This window comes from Sphaeramia orbicularis, chromosome 17 (genome assembly GCF_902148855.1).
Source record: "Sphaeramia orbicularis chromosome 17, fSphaOr1.1, whole genome shotgun sequence".
Taxonomy (NCBI): domain Eukaryota; kingdom Metazoa; phylum Chordata; class Actinopteri; order Kurtiformes; family Apogonidae; genus Sphaeramia; species Sphaeramia orbicularis.
The window spans coordinates 33,395,449-33,410,476 of NC_043973.1; positions in this window are offsets into that span (position 1 = coordinate 33,395,449).

The window sequence follows — 15,028 nt, forward strand, 5'->3', positions numbered from 1 at the left end:
CAAGTGTTTCAGTGAGTCATCAATTCGTGAATGAATCAGCATTTCGTTAATGATTCAGCGATTCACGAACCATTCAGCAATTCATGAAGGATTCAGCGGGTCAGTTCAGTGACTCGGCTGTCCTCGGGCCTACTCTGCCTCTCTTTCATTCAGCATTCCACTACCTTGGCTTGGTCCGTCCATTGCCAGCAAGTAGTTTCATACAATCACAGATGTTGCCCTATAAACTACAAGTGCCATACAAAGCGTCACACAGTACTTCCGCCTCCCACTTAATGACTAATTCAACTCGGCCGCCCTTTTGTTCAGTGGTTCACTACCTCGGCTTGGTCCGTTGGTCACCGACAAGTAGTAGCAAGTAGTCAGCACTTCTGCCTCCAACTAAACCAGGGCTGTCAAACTCATTTTCCTTCAGGTTCCACATTCAGCCCGATTTGATCTGAAGTGGGCCGGACCAGTAAAATAATAACAGAATAACATAAATAATGACGATGCCAAATTTTTGTCTTTGTTTTAGTGTAAAGGGAAAAAAAGCATTATATTATGAAAATACTTACTTTTATAAACTATCCAGACAAAACAGATGTGAATAGCCTGAAAAAACTGACATTTCTTCAGAAAAATCAGTGTAATTTTACCAATCTTCTTCCTCCACTTCCCATTAGTCCATGTGCATTCTGGATCAGATCTACAAAGACACTAAACACTGAGGAATAGGAAGAAAAGAGTTCAAATTGGGCTGAATTTAATACAGACATTTCAGGTTGGTCACATTTGTTCAGGTTAGTCACATTTTATTAGTACAGGTGAGTTTGGAAATGGAAATGTTTTCATACTTTAATATAATTTTTTACGCTAAAAAAAAGAAAAAAATTTGAAGTTGTTAATTGAAGATTTTTTTTTGCTTAATTGAAGATTGTTTGCTTAATTCAAATTTTTTTGCTAAATTTAAGATTTTTTTTTTTTTTTTTTGCTTTAATAAAGATTTTTTTTTACTTAATTGAATTTTTTTTTTTTTAAACTTAATTCAACATTTTTTCCTAAATTCAAGCTAAATTTTTTTTTGCTTAATTCAATTCAAGACTGTGGAATTTTTGACTTTGCAAAAACATCCCAGGGGCCAGATTAGAACCTAGAGTGGGCCACATTTGGCCCCTAGGCCGCATGTTTGAGACCCCTGGACTAAATGAATGATTTTGACTGGTTTATGTGATGAATAGATAACATTAACAAAGTGCTGCTGAATCGATTCTGTTGCTTTTGCGAATTGATTTAACTCGTTCACTTCAATGAATCGGTTCTTTTGAATGATTCATTCCTATAACTAAGTCATTCACATTCAGCCAAACCTTTTTTTATTATATCATATAAACACGGTGAAAGATATCTGGAAATCCTACTGTTGTTCCATTCAATAATGCCATTTGTACCATTTCTGTCCTAATGTTGGTAAAATCCAAAATGTAGAGTTTCTTTCAGATTGGAAAAGATTGTACAAATGTATTAAAATGGGATGAATAATGTTTGGTTTCATTGTTTACCTCTAATACAGCAGCAAGTGATTTCCAACAGTAACAGTTCTATTTCATGTGCTTAAGTAAAGCAATATTCAAACTCCCCAAACAAACCACAGGAGGTAATAGCAGGTCAGCGGGCGCTCAGAACTCATAGGTTAAAAATAGAAAGCAAAAATAATTTACACAGCAGCAGCCAAGCAACAATGTCAACCTGGACAAGAGCAGTATGAAGGTGAGGTGTGTATATACAGGACACTATGAAGCCATATGTGCTCAGGTGAGAGTGTGTATCCATCAACTTAAAAATAAGCGTCGGAACAGACCAGGGAGCAGCACAGATTAAAAACTGGGAGAGTCAACATTCACTGTTTTGTCTTTTTTTTTCTTTAAAGAATGGGTTCTTTACGCTGCTCAGCAGGTACATTTGCACAAAGAACCAGGGGGTGTTACTGCAGCAAAATTATTACCTGTAATTATATCTCAATCTGTGAATGTGTTATTATATTTGTAATATGTAAAGTACTTATATGCATGACAGAAGAACAAAAAAGGCACATTATTATCAATTTATCATCTGCTGGTGAAACAGGAGCATCATTAATGTAATTCTGAAAGGAAACAGTGGATCAGCTGATCCACTAATCCTATCAATACATGTCAATAATTGGTGTCAAATACAGTTCCTCATCTTTTCATGGTCATCGGATATGACCCATTTGGACGTTCAGAGGCTCCGTAGTTACCGTGGAAACACCGTCATCATCTACAACATTGATTCTCCAGTCAAACCCATGGAGTTGGATCAATGGCAGTGGGTGGACACACTGGGTTTATGTTCAGTTATTGATAGATTTAACTGAAAAGTCACTTTTTCCTCTATGTTCTCTGTTTTTGATCTAATACCCCTCAATTTTAACCCTGTAAAGCCTGAACCATCAAATCATTGACAGAAAATTCCAGTTCTTTGAAACTGGAGCCTTTATTGGTCCTTCTGAACAACCAAAAACCTTTTTTTTTTTCAAACATCAGTTTCTATGTATGAGTTTCAATTTTGTATCATATTTGATACATCAGGTCTCAATGCTCAAATATTATTTTTGAACAAACAAAAATTTAATATAACACAAACATGTCTAATAAATGGTTCATTCCTTTTCTAAATGTTCCCAGTTCTTCCTCATTAATGTCAGTCTTGTAGTGTCACTAAAGGCCTCTGGTGAATGAACTCCTCCCCCTGGTGGATTATCTGTGTATTGCATGTATCTAATTGTATACATCAGGTTTTTCAAGGAAAAAAATATCACACTGATCATGTAGAGGGCTTCCAAACTCATGTATCAAATATGACACGTCTGGCGTTAAAGGGTCAATTTGAGCTTTTATGGACATCAATCATTATCAGTGAATTAAAGGTAGAAAAATACCTGATTTTCTCTCAAGACTGCAGAATACTGACCATATTATTAGTATAAATGGTGATAAATCACTCAAGAAAAGTAAAATATACAGAAAAAAATAATTTGGGAACTGCCACAAAAGTAGCACTGGGCCTTTATGGGTTAATCTGTACCTCTTTGCATTGCTTAAAGTACTTATACGCATGACAGAAGAACAAAAAAAGGCACATTATTATCAATTTATCATCTGCTGGTGAAACAGGAGTGTCGTTAATGTAATTCTCAAAAGAAAATCTCAGCAAACCTTGGCAAAGTGGAAATAAGCCAGGAAGTTGTGCTACTCTGACAGCAACATTACACTTATTTTTACCATTTTTATGTGATATAAGCACATGAAACAGCAGAATGACACCCAGAAATAATGCAAGTAGCAGTCTATCAGTCACTTTCCATGTTGGAATGTACACGCCAACGCTGAACATTGTGCCGTGGTCACCGTTCTGTAATAAAGGAGAAAATGTAACAACGAGTGGTAAAATGACATGTATGTGGTTTGGATGAGTGTCGTGGTGGAACCAAAAAAAGACCCAGTGAATGCAGGTTCCTCTGTTCCATCCAGTCAGTCACAGATGGGGCAGTGAGTCATTGAGTATTCACAGGTTTATTAATCCTGGTTTCGACATTTCCTGAGGGCAGCATAATTGGGCCAATATCTCAACAGCTGTAAGTCAGGGTTCAGGGCAAATGAAATCTGTGACTAAAAAAAGGCAGAGACAGACAGACCTGAATATTCTAATTCCAACACACGGAGGACAATGCTTTTCAGCTATTAATATACACAGCCCTCCCAAAAAAGCCTTCATCTGGAGTTAATTAATAGTTCACTGGATGATTATGTTTCACTTCTTTAACCCTTTAACTGATGCTCCTCATTTCTTAACTCATAAAGACCCAAACAACCACCGAAGATCAAAACATCTACTAACTTTAAGTCTTTAATACCTGTTGATCCATTAATCCTATCAATACATGGAAATAATTGATGTCAAATACAGTTCTTAGTCTTTTCATGGTCATCAGATATGACCCATTTAGACGTTCAGAGGCTCCGTAGTTATCATGGAAACACTGTCGTCTTCTACAACATTGATTCACCAGTCAAACCCATGGAGCTGAATCAACGACAGTGGATGGACAAACTGGGTTTATGTTCAATTAATGATAGATTTAGTTGAAAAAGTCCATTTTTCTTCAGTTTTGTCTGTTTCTGATATAATAACCTTCAACTGTAACCTGAGTTTTAATCAACATTTACATGATCATTGAAAATACATGATTTTCACTGAAAAAACACACAAAAAAAGAAGGTAATATTATAATAAATGGTGATGAATCACTTCAGGAAAGTTAAATATGGAGAAAAAATGGAAGTGCCACTAGAGTAGCATTGGGTCTTTGTGGGTTAAACGACCATCAGATTATAGAGAGCATCGAGACTGGACTGTTTCAATGGAAGAGAGTCATGTGGTCTGATGAGTCCAGATTGACCCTGTTCCAGAAGTGATGACCCATCATGCCCACAGTACAAGCCTATGGGGGCAGTGTTATGATCTGGGGTTGATTCAGTTACTTATGTCGACCTTATGAGTCCTAAAATGAGGTCAGCTGAACCTGAATATACTGAATGACCTGCTCTGAACATTAGTGGAGATTTTCGACGACTAAACTACAACTGAACTACAACTAAACTAAACCACAACTAAACTAAAACTAAACTAAACTAAAGTAAACAACAACTAAAATAAACTAAAACTAAACTAAAACTAAGCTAAAACTAAACTACAACTAAACTAAAACTAAACTAAACTACAACTAAACTAAAACTAAACTACAACTAAACTACAACTAAGCTACAACTAAACTAAACTAAACTAAAACTAAACTACAACTAAGCTACAACTAAACTAAAGCTAAACTAAACTACAACTAAACTAAAACTAAAGTTGGGAGAAAGCAGCAGAGTCCTGTCTGGGATTTATTTGAATACGACGGTGAAGAAGATAAAAGATACGATAAAACTAAAACTAAACTAAAACTAAGCATTTAGAAAAAATGAAAACTAATAAAAACTATCAAACCTGCTCTAAAAACAAATTAAAACAAACTGAATTACAGAAAAAAAAAAGTCCAAACTAAATAAAACTAAACTAGAATGAAAAATCCAGAACTATTACAACCTTGATCCCCATGAGTCAACGCACCAGTGAGATCTCCTTTTCTCCCATGGATGGGCCTCCACAGACCTGAGTCCAGATCTGAATAAATTCAGACTCGTTGGGATGTGCTTAAAATGACATAAATACAAGATCTTAGCTGAAAATTATTGCAACTCTGAATGGAAAGGAATGTTGCAGCATTGTGACACTACATAAGCATAACATGGCATAGATTACCCAGATTATTGCACAGTTATATAGTTTTCCCTTAGTAGTAGTTTAATTTTTATTATTTATTTTTTATTTTTACATTTTTATGCTCATTTTCTTTTGCATACCATTTTTAAATGCCACTTTGTCTTGGTTGTTTGAATTTCCTTGTTAAATTATTCTATTTAAATTTTTATCTTAAATTCTCTTGGCATTCAGTGTGGGTGGCAAAACAAGCTTTTCATTTTACAGGGAAACTGTACACATGACAAAATAATGCTCTGAATCCTTGAAAATGACACCACAGCGAATGCATCTTGTAAGAATAGCAAAAGGTGGACAAACAACAATATTTTGTATATTAACCAAATAATCCTTTCCTGTATGTAACCAAAGTGTTAAAGTTAAAACTCCTTTGAGAATCTTTGGGATGTGCTCTCCCATCGTCAACACAAAATCTTAATGAAAACACACTGTTTAAATGGCGCATTGGTGCGAATGTGAGCTTTAATGGTTGTTCATCTATATACAGTCTCGGAAAAAATTATTAGACCATTAGAAGTCCTCAAAAACAATGGTTCTGTAACCCAGCCCTAACTCCTGTGTGTGTCATGTGACTAAAACAGACAGAAAAGAAAACATGGAATGAATAAAAGCACTGTTTTTGTCAGAACAATGACACAGATACTGATGGAAGAACTGACGGGATTTTGGTTTTTATCCAGAAAACATGTTAAATGGATAGATATCAGCTGTGAAATTAAACTACTATGAGCTGTTTTTGTTGTTCTCATTATATTTGTCCAAACAAATGCATCTTTAGTTGGACCAGGCATTAAAATGAACAAGAAATTGAAGAAAACAAGGGTGGTTGAATCATTATTTCCACTACTGCATGATCCATTCAGAGGGTACAATAACCCACCTTTACCTGTTTGGAGCTGAGAGAGGCTCCAGTGTTTCTTCAACCCTCTGAAATCTTAAGCAGTTCAGAAAATGGATGGATTTATGAAGATACAGTTCCACACCCCTGCACACACATTTTAGTCTAATTTGACGACACTACTATCCCCTGTACAACACTGTGTGAATTAAGATCTGCTAGTTGAAAGAGGAACTGGTGAGGGATTTGATTAGACAGACACACTTTTACCCACGCTCTTAGTTTCATTTACAGACACTAATAAAAAGCATTTGCATGGCTCCAGTTTTGGAGATATTCAACACGAAACGTATCAACGGATCATATTACCCCCTCTGCAAGGAAAGCAATCTCTTCTGTTATTACTATTTGTCTGACAAATTTGTGCCTCCTTTGTTAAAAAACCTTTGGCAGATGACAACAGGATCACATGACAGTTTGTCAGACTCACCTTCCAACTATTTCTAAATTTATTATTGTTGTTTAACCCATAAAAACCCAAACATCCACTGACAACTAAAAGCATTCACTTACATGAACTGTTTCATACCTGCAGATCCACTAATTCTATTAATACATGTCAGTAATGGGTAGGGCTGCTCGATTATAGAAAAAAAAAAAAAAATCACGATTATTTTAGCAATAATTGAAATCACGATTATTAAAAACGATTATTTGTTAACCTTAAAGTTTTTTATTTTTTTCTTGCAAAACAATGTAAAATATACTCTTTAAACATAAATAAAGCTTTTAACCACTAAAACAAAGTATTTTCACTTTTGTACGAAACAAAAAAATCTTTGAAATCAAATAAGTGTACTGTAAATTCAAGTATGTTTCCTTTTGTAAACAAATAGTGCACTGGAATTAAACTGCTATAGACTTGCCATAGAACTGTAGCAATTAAAAAAAAAAACCTCACGTAAAGTGCAAATTATAAATTCAAGTATGTTCAATGTAGTATGAAACATAGTAAATTCAGTGGCATGCTGTGAGGTTTCAGTTCAGGCCTTCTGTATACATCAGCCATCTACAGGGTGTCCTATAAGTCTCCATACATAGGAGACATAATACATATGGTTCTAACATGTATTTCTTTATATTTCTTCTTTATAGTTCTTCAGCAGTGGAGGACACGCATTGAAATGTGTTCCCGACAAAATGGCAGTCATATAGAGCATATTATATAAATAAAAATGGTTTATGTCAAGAAACATTTATTTTTCCTATGTATGCAGACTTATGGGACACCCTGTAGAATACGCACGTTAGGGTTATACGGGTTAGGGTTAGGTTAATACGGGAGTTGCAGCGTAAAGAGATTTGGAGACTGAAGATTGCATTGCGGACGAAGTTTTTATGCGTTTTAGTTTTTCATAAGATAAAGATTATGATAAAGGTGGCGGTGGTTAAACTTCAGATGGTCACAAAGGTTTGTTGTGTGAGCGGTCGGTGCGGACACAACTACCAAACACTTTTCGCACGTGATGTGTTTTTGCTCTTCGTCTTCTTCATCAAACCCAAAGTGATTCCATACAATTGAATTTGACTTGCCTTTTTTGTTTACCAAGCACTTCTGCTGTGATTCTCCTGCCGTTTTTCCAGACCGCTAGGTCCAACTGTCCTCTTGGGGTGGACCTGCCAGCTAGCAGGCAGCTGTAGCTTAGAGGGGGGCGGGGCAGAGCAGCTCATGGGAGCTTGCGTGCGCGTGAATTAAAACGACTCAAAATTAATAATTTCTCGATTACATAATTTTTGTAATCGTTGCATGTAATAATCGAAATCGTAATTGAATTTCGATTAATTGCACAGCCCTAGTAATGGGTGTAAAATACAGTTCTTCATCTTTCATGGTCATCAGATATGACCCATTTGGACGTTCAGAGGCTCCGTAGTTACCATGGAAACGCTATCATCTTCTACAGCATTGATTCACCAGTTATTGATGTCTTTGCTGAAAAAGTCGCTTTTTCTTCAGTTTTCTCTCTTTCAATGCATTTACTTAGTATTTGTAAGTATTTAAATTAATTCTGTTAAGCCTGAACCATTAAATCATTGACAGAAAATTCCAGTTCTTTGAAACTGGAGCCTTTATTGGTCCTTCTGAACAACCAAAACATTTTGTTTTCAAATACTAATTTCCGTGTATGAGTTTAAATTTTGTATCATATTTGATACATTGGGTCTCAATGCTCAAATATTCTTATTTTTGAACAAACAAAAACATAATATAACACAAACATGTCTAATAAATAGTTCATTCTTTTTCTAAATGGTCCCAGTTCTTCCTCATTAATGACAGTCTTGTAGTGTCACTAAAGGCCTCTCGTGAATGAACTCCCCCTGGTGGATTATCTGCGTATTACATGTATCTAATTGTATACATCAGGTTTTACAAGAAAACAATATCACACTGATCATGTAGAGGGCTTCAAAACTCATGTATCAAATATGATACGTTTGGTGTTAGAGGGTTAAGTATAGGAAATTAAATGTTGGAAAATGCACAATTTACAGTGAAAAATGCAAAGAATAATATAATAATAAATGGTGATAAATCACTAAAGAGGGGTTAAATAGACAGAAAATTTTATTTGGGAACTGCCACAACGCGAGCACTGGGACTTTGTGGGTTAAATATGTTTCGACTCTAATGTGACAGTTATCGTAGCGCTCTACTCTGATCATGCACAGGCCATTCTTTTTATGCATAAACTAATTTCAGACCTCAGCTTGAAGCTCTGAACAGCGACATCAGTCCTGGGAACACATAAAACTCCATCATAGATGTGGCAGGTCCAATTATTGAGCCTTTTTTCCTAATAACAGCTGGATGTCTTAAAGAACATGCGCCATGAACCCACTGGTGATGCAGTTCACAACAAGGAAAGGTAAAAGATACTGAAGCGTAAACACGTTTGCTAAAGGACAGCCATACAAAGATTAAACTGAAACCACATTTGGATTTTGAGCATAATACAATAATACAAGCATAATGGAGAAACGTGATTCTTCTGTTCAGTATTAGTCCTATAATTCACAGTCTGGACTGACAGGTAAAATTAGATAAAAATAGTAAAATACCTAGTCTATAATTAAAGCATTCACCACATGAACATTAACCCATAAAAAGCCAAACATCCACTGACGACTAAAAACATTCACTTACATACACTGTTTAATACCTGTTGATCCACTAATTCTATCAATACATGGAAATAATTGGTGTAAAATACAGTTCTTCATCTTTTCATGGTCATCAGATATGACCATATTTGGACGTTCAGAGGCTCTGTAGTTACCATGGAAACACCGTCATCTTCTACAACATTGATTGACCAGTCAAACCCATGGAGTTGGATCAATGACAGTGGATGGACACACTGGGTTTACGTTCAGTTAATGACAGATTTTGCAGGTAAAAAAATCTTTTTCTTCAGTTTTCTCTGTTTTTGATATAATAGCCCTCAAATTTAATCTGTGTTTTAACCCTTTAACAACTGCAATCTCTCCGATGCTGCATTTTACAACATTCAAATTACTGTAACTCCTGAACTGTTTGCACTATCCACAAAATTCAGACAGAATTAGAAAGCTAAGATCCGGAGCTTTCCAACATTATATAACACTTTACGGCAGCAATGTGACTACTACACAGGCTAAAAAAATGCCTGGAAATTACAAAAAATATGAAGCCATATTATGGATACTGAATTTTCCAGACCAAAAAGCATGTTTGAGCAGATGTAAAATAGTTGAAAGTTTATTTCTGCAATCTCAAAAAATTTCATTTTGGACATTTACAGTTGTTTCTGATGATAAATATACAAAAACTTCATATCATTTTTTTTTTCTTTTTTTTACTAAAACACACTGTTTTAAGCATTTATTATGTATAGTAATGATAATTAATGGCTAGATATTGAAAGTTAAGTTGTTCCTGAAAACAAAGGTGCGAAAGAATTGGTAAAAAGGACATTTTCATTTTATTGTAAAGAAAACATGAAGACACTTAGGTTGCCTGTTTTAATGGCAGCCTTAAAAGGGCTAATGAACATCTGCATAATCAGAGCATTAAATATAGGAAAATACCTGATTTTCACTTATAAATGCAGAATACAGAGAATAATATAAGAGTAAATGGAGATAAATTACTGAACACTTTATGGGGCACGTATAGAAAACTCTGAAATTCAAAATTTCAACCTTTGTGTGTTATTTGACATTGTCATCGACCTCCTCGATAGTTGGCATGACAACAGTCTCCCTCTCTTGCTGTAAAACATGGAATAAAACAACTGTTATAAGGTCATTAACTGAATAAAATCACATATATTCAGTGTTTACAGCTCCAAAACTGAGATAAAACCTCTCTGAATCCCTGTATAGTGTTATAAAAACCAACATGCTTCTGGACCTCTCTGAGGCACGAGATTGGACCCATATTTAATGTTTGCTGAAATTACCAAAAATGGTCACTTGCCCAAAAAAGGGTTAAGAAAGGGTAAAAATAGAGTAAAATTCATTTGGGAACTGCCACAAAAGTAGGACTGGGTCTTTATGGGTTAAAAGACTGAACATGAACAATATAACTATTGTAAATGTGGTCCATTTGTAGTATCGCAAAGTTACATCAGTGAATAGTTTAATAATATGCTAATTAACCCTTTCTTTAACCTCATGCTGTTCATGTGACTATCTTTATAAACCAGCTAATGCAGCTAAAGTCGCTAAAATTAGAGCTCCATTCTGTCACAGTAAAGTATAGGTGTTGGTAAGTAACTAGTAACAGATGCATATTTACAGTTTCTGGCTTTTCTGTCAATTCTTTGTACTTCTGTCATGTGAAGTTCACTTCCTCATGCTTTGTTGTATTCCCTGTCACCTTCGTTTGGATCTGTCAGTGAAGTAGCTGATGTTGACGGAGGTTCCTGTGTTGCTCAGTAAAAGTAGATCTCATGCAGAGAACCTCAGCATGTCGATGACAGAACAGACAGACTGGAACACAGAATTACTGATGGAACGACTTTCCCTGGAATGACAGTCTGGACGCTCCTCCTTCAGAATTAACCTTTTTTTTTTTTTTTTTTGCTTTTGAGTCATGTTAATAGAAACCCTTACTCCTGATTTCACATTTTTTGTTTAAACATTATTAATATGCACAGATAGGTTTGCATCTGTTCACACCACTTCATCTCAATTTCCATGTCACATTTATTTATATGCAGTCACGTCGCATGAGGAAGTCATTTTATGTTTGGTTTCAACTGACAGTAAATATAAATGTGTATTTTCACTGATTGATTGATTGGTTGATTGATTGATTGATGTATTTTTTTCGAATATGAATGTCAAAACAGAAGAAAATAAATAAACACTTAAACATAAGACATATAATACATATTCGAAAAGGAGTGAGAAGAAGTACAACTTATAAACTCCATTCCTTCTCCTTATATAATTAATATTAATAATCGCCATCCTAGTCTAAGCGTATCTGTACTATGTACTATAATATGACTGATACTTATAAAATAATTTGGTTTCTGGTTTTATATTATTATGAACAAATATAAAGAGCCGTCGCGATGACGTAGGCAAGGTAGGCAGTTGCCTAGGGCCCCCTCGCTGTAGCGGGCCCCCGATGGCCGCATGGTCATTTATCTGTACAACTTATTAAAAACCATCCATTGTAAACAAACCACCACAGTGAGGCAGTACTAACCCTCTCCTGTTCTGTTTTGTGACTGGGGCCCCCCAGACTAGAGGGATTCCCCCTATGCAATGACAAACACTATGAGGGTCATGTAGAAATGTCTGCCCTCGCGCACCCCCCATCACACCCCCCACGTGCTGTCAGTGGAACTAACGGTCTGTCCACACTGAGCACGGCGGCGCGAGCATTTAAAAACAGCAATGATGAAGCTCCTACCCTTCAGGGTTTGCAAAAAGACAAAAAAGAAAGAAGAACAGGAAAAACGCCAACGACACCGCGGTAAGTATTAAGTAAACCATTGTTTTCTCCAAATAGGCTACAGCTGTGTGATATGTTTGAAAGTGTGCGAACAAAAGCCCTCACATCAGTGACCAAACACACAGATAGATGTTAGCATGAGAGGGAGAGGATTCAGTTCAAGAACTGATCATATACACACAACACAACTGTGTTCTGTTGGAAGAATTTAAGGAGAGAAGTAACACAACTTCTCCATCGCCCTTTTCTACTGTTGTACAGCGTTCCAAAACTTCTTTGGAGCTAAATAATTTGGATGTGGAGGACCGAAGTACGACAGCATTAACAGTATTTAGTCCTGAAAAGCCAAAGCTAAGCCTACTGAAGTGTTTTCACTTACTCTGGACGGTTGTCTGCTGCTGCTGCGGTCACCCACACAACTTTATTCCAGACAAAATCGTCTGCTCCTATGAATCCCATCCAGTTTGGACAAATAATCCATCCAGTTCAGTGGACATTTTCGGTTAGCTAGCAATTTCCGTTGGTGATCTGTCCATCCCATTAGGAGAAAAATGTCCCTTTTCCATTGCGTTTGTCCGTCTCATCCATACGTCTGTTCCTTGTGTGTCAGCTGGTTTAGGCACAGAAGAGGACTAGAGTAGGACTGCAGCAAAAGTTTGTATTTTCAGTCCAACATTTGTTAAAGTCCCTCACATCAGCTCTGTGCCCTCATGGCGTTTTTTCTTCACGTTCAAGGAGGCACACGTAAACAATACATGAGGCGTTCAGGAACAATTCGAATAATTAGGAAATTACAACACTTTTCAAAATCGTCAAATATTCAGAATATTCAAATACAACATCAAAAAAATGAATGGCGGTGTCTGTGAACCATGTCTGTGAACCATGTAATCACAATCCTACATTTTAAACTCTGTAATTATCTATATTTCCCACACTTGCCCATCAACACATCGCAACACTTCGCACCATGTGCTCAGGTAGTTTTCCCGGATGAGGTCTGACGTTACATTTTGGTGCATTATGGGAAGTGAAGTTCTTCTCCTGCAAAGTTACTATCAAATCCTCTGCACTTTAATCATATACTTCTAGAATAAGGACAAAAGTAAGCCTACTCACCAAATGCCTTTTTTTTTCCTTTTCTTTTTTAGGCGCTTTGCTTAAATTTCTGTCAGCGCCAACTGATAGTGACAATTTGTGTCATTCCCATCAACAATGCCTAATTGAAGACACTGTGTCCTTTACTACACTCTGGTGGATACTCTGTGTTGAGTAATACAGAGTAATTCATGACTCATTAAATGCACCAGAAAACAGGAAATAGCATTTGGATTTTATTTTTCTTCTTTGGTGATTCGACCACCACATCTTCGCGTATTAGGGGCCTCACTTTACTTTCTTGCCTAGGGCCCCCATATATCTTGAAACGGCCCTGCAAATATAATATGATTTACATAAACACATAATCCAATAACACATATATGTAAATATATATACCCAACACCTTTCTCATCCCTGTACCTCTGAAAAATTGCATCTTTGTACTTCCTTTTAAATTCTTTCATGTCATGGGACAATGTGGAATTAATGACAGTGGAGCTATAGAAGGAAGTATCTCTGTGTGCAAAATACTCTTAAGGGTGTAAAAATACACCACTGATGCCTTCAAAATAACCCGACTCCTACAACTTCTCTCTTAGAATACCAGTTTTTTCCATGAGTTGTTTTGGTCTCATTCTTTATATTTGGACCATTTAATAGATGGTCCGTTTATTTTTCTTTTATTACTTAAATCCTAGGGCTAACAGATGCTTTGATATCTGCTGTGGGACTGACTGACAGGTGTGATTGACAGGTCACTTGACAGATTTGAAGAGCTTCTTTTTATTAAGTTTTTCCTGACAGACAGCTCTAAAGTAGTTGTGACTATTAAATGACACCAACAAATGAGTTTGTCATGTAAATCTGTCAGGATGTGTCACTGTCTCACATTATTCCCCAGCAATTTTAATGTCCAAATATGGTTACTTCATGCTCCAAAATGCCAAGAAGTTGACGAACTTGAGTCCTGAAAATGGCAAAAAGAAAAAAACAAAACAAAAACAAACAAACAATGAGTAGCCCTGCATTTAAACATGTATATAACCAAGGTAGAATAAAACAGGCAGCATTAGCATGAACAAAGTTATGATAAATAATGGTCACTATATAAATCAGGTAGGATTCCTTTAGTACAGATTTAATTCTGTAGTAAATCTCCTTCCTATAACCACAAAACAACTTCAATGACCTTAACTAGAATGTGGATTGAAACTAACGGCAATACTGTTTGGTGTTTATTATCATGAAGATAAAAGACTCAATTACATAGTTGGCCTAGAGCGGTGAAAATTATAAAGATTTCAACTTTATCTATCTATCTATCTATCTATCTATCTATCTATCTATCTATCTATCTATCTATCTATCTATCTATCTATCTATCTATCTATCTATCTGTTTTTTTGTGGAACCAAATGTGACTTAACATATAACTTAAAACTGGCAAAATGCATGTTCACAAAAATTTCACTAGAATAGAATAGAATAGAATAGAATAGAATAGAATAGAATAGAATAGAATAGAATAGAATAGGCTTTATTGTCATTACACCAGTTGTGCAACAGTGTTGGGCAGGTGGTCTCTGTCAGTGACAGTGCATTTACATCTAAATAACAACATAATAACATACAGACATATTAGAAAAATATACGGTATTAAGTAGTGTGCAACCTAAATATGTGCAAATTAG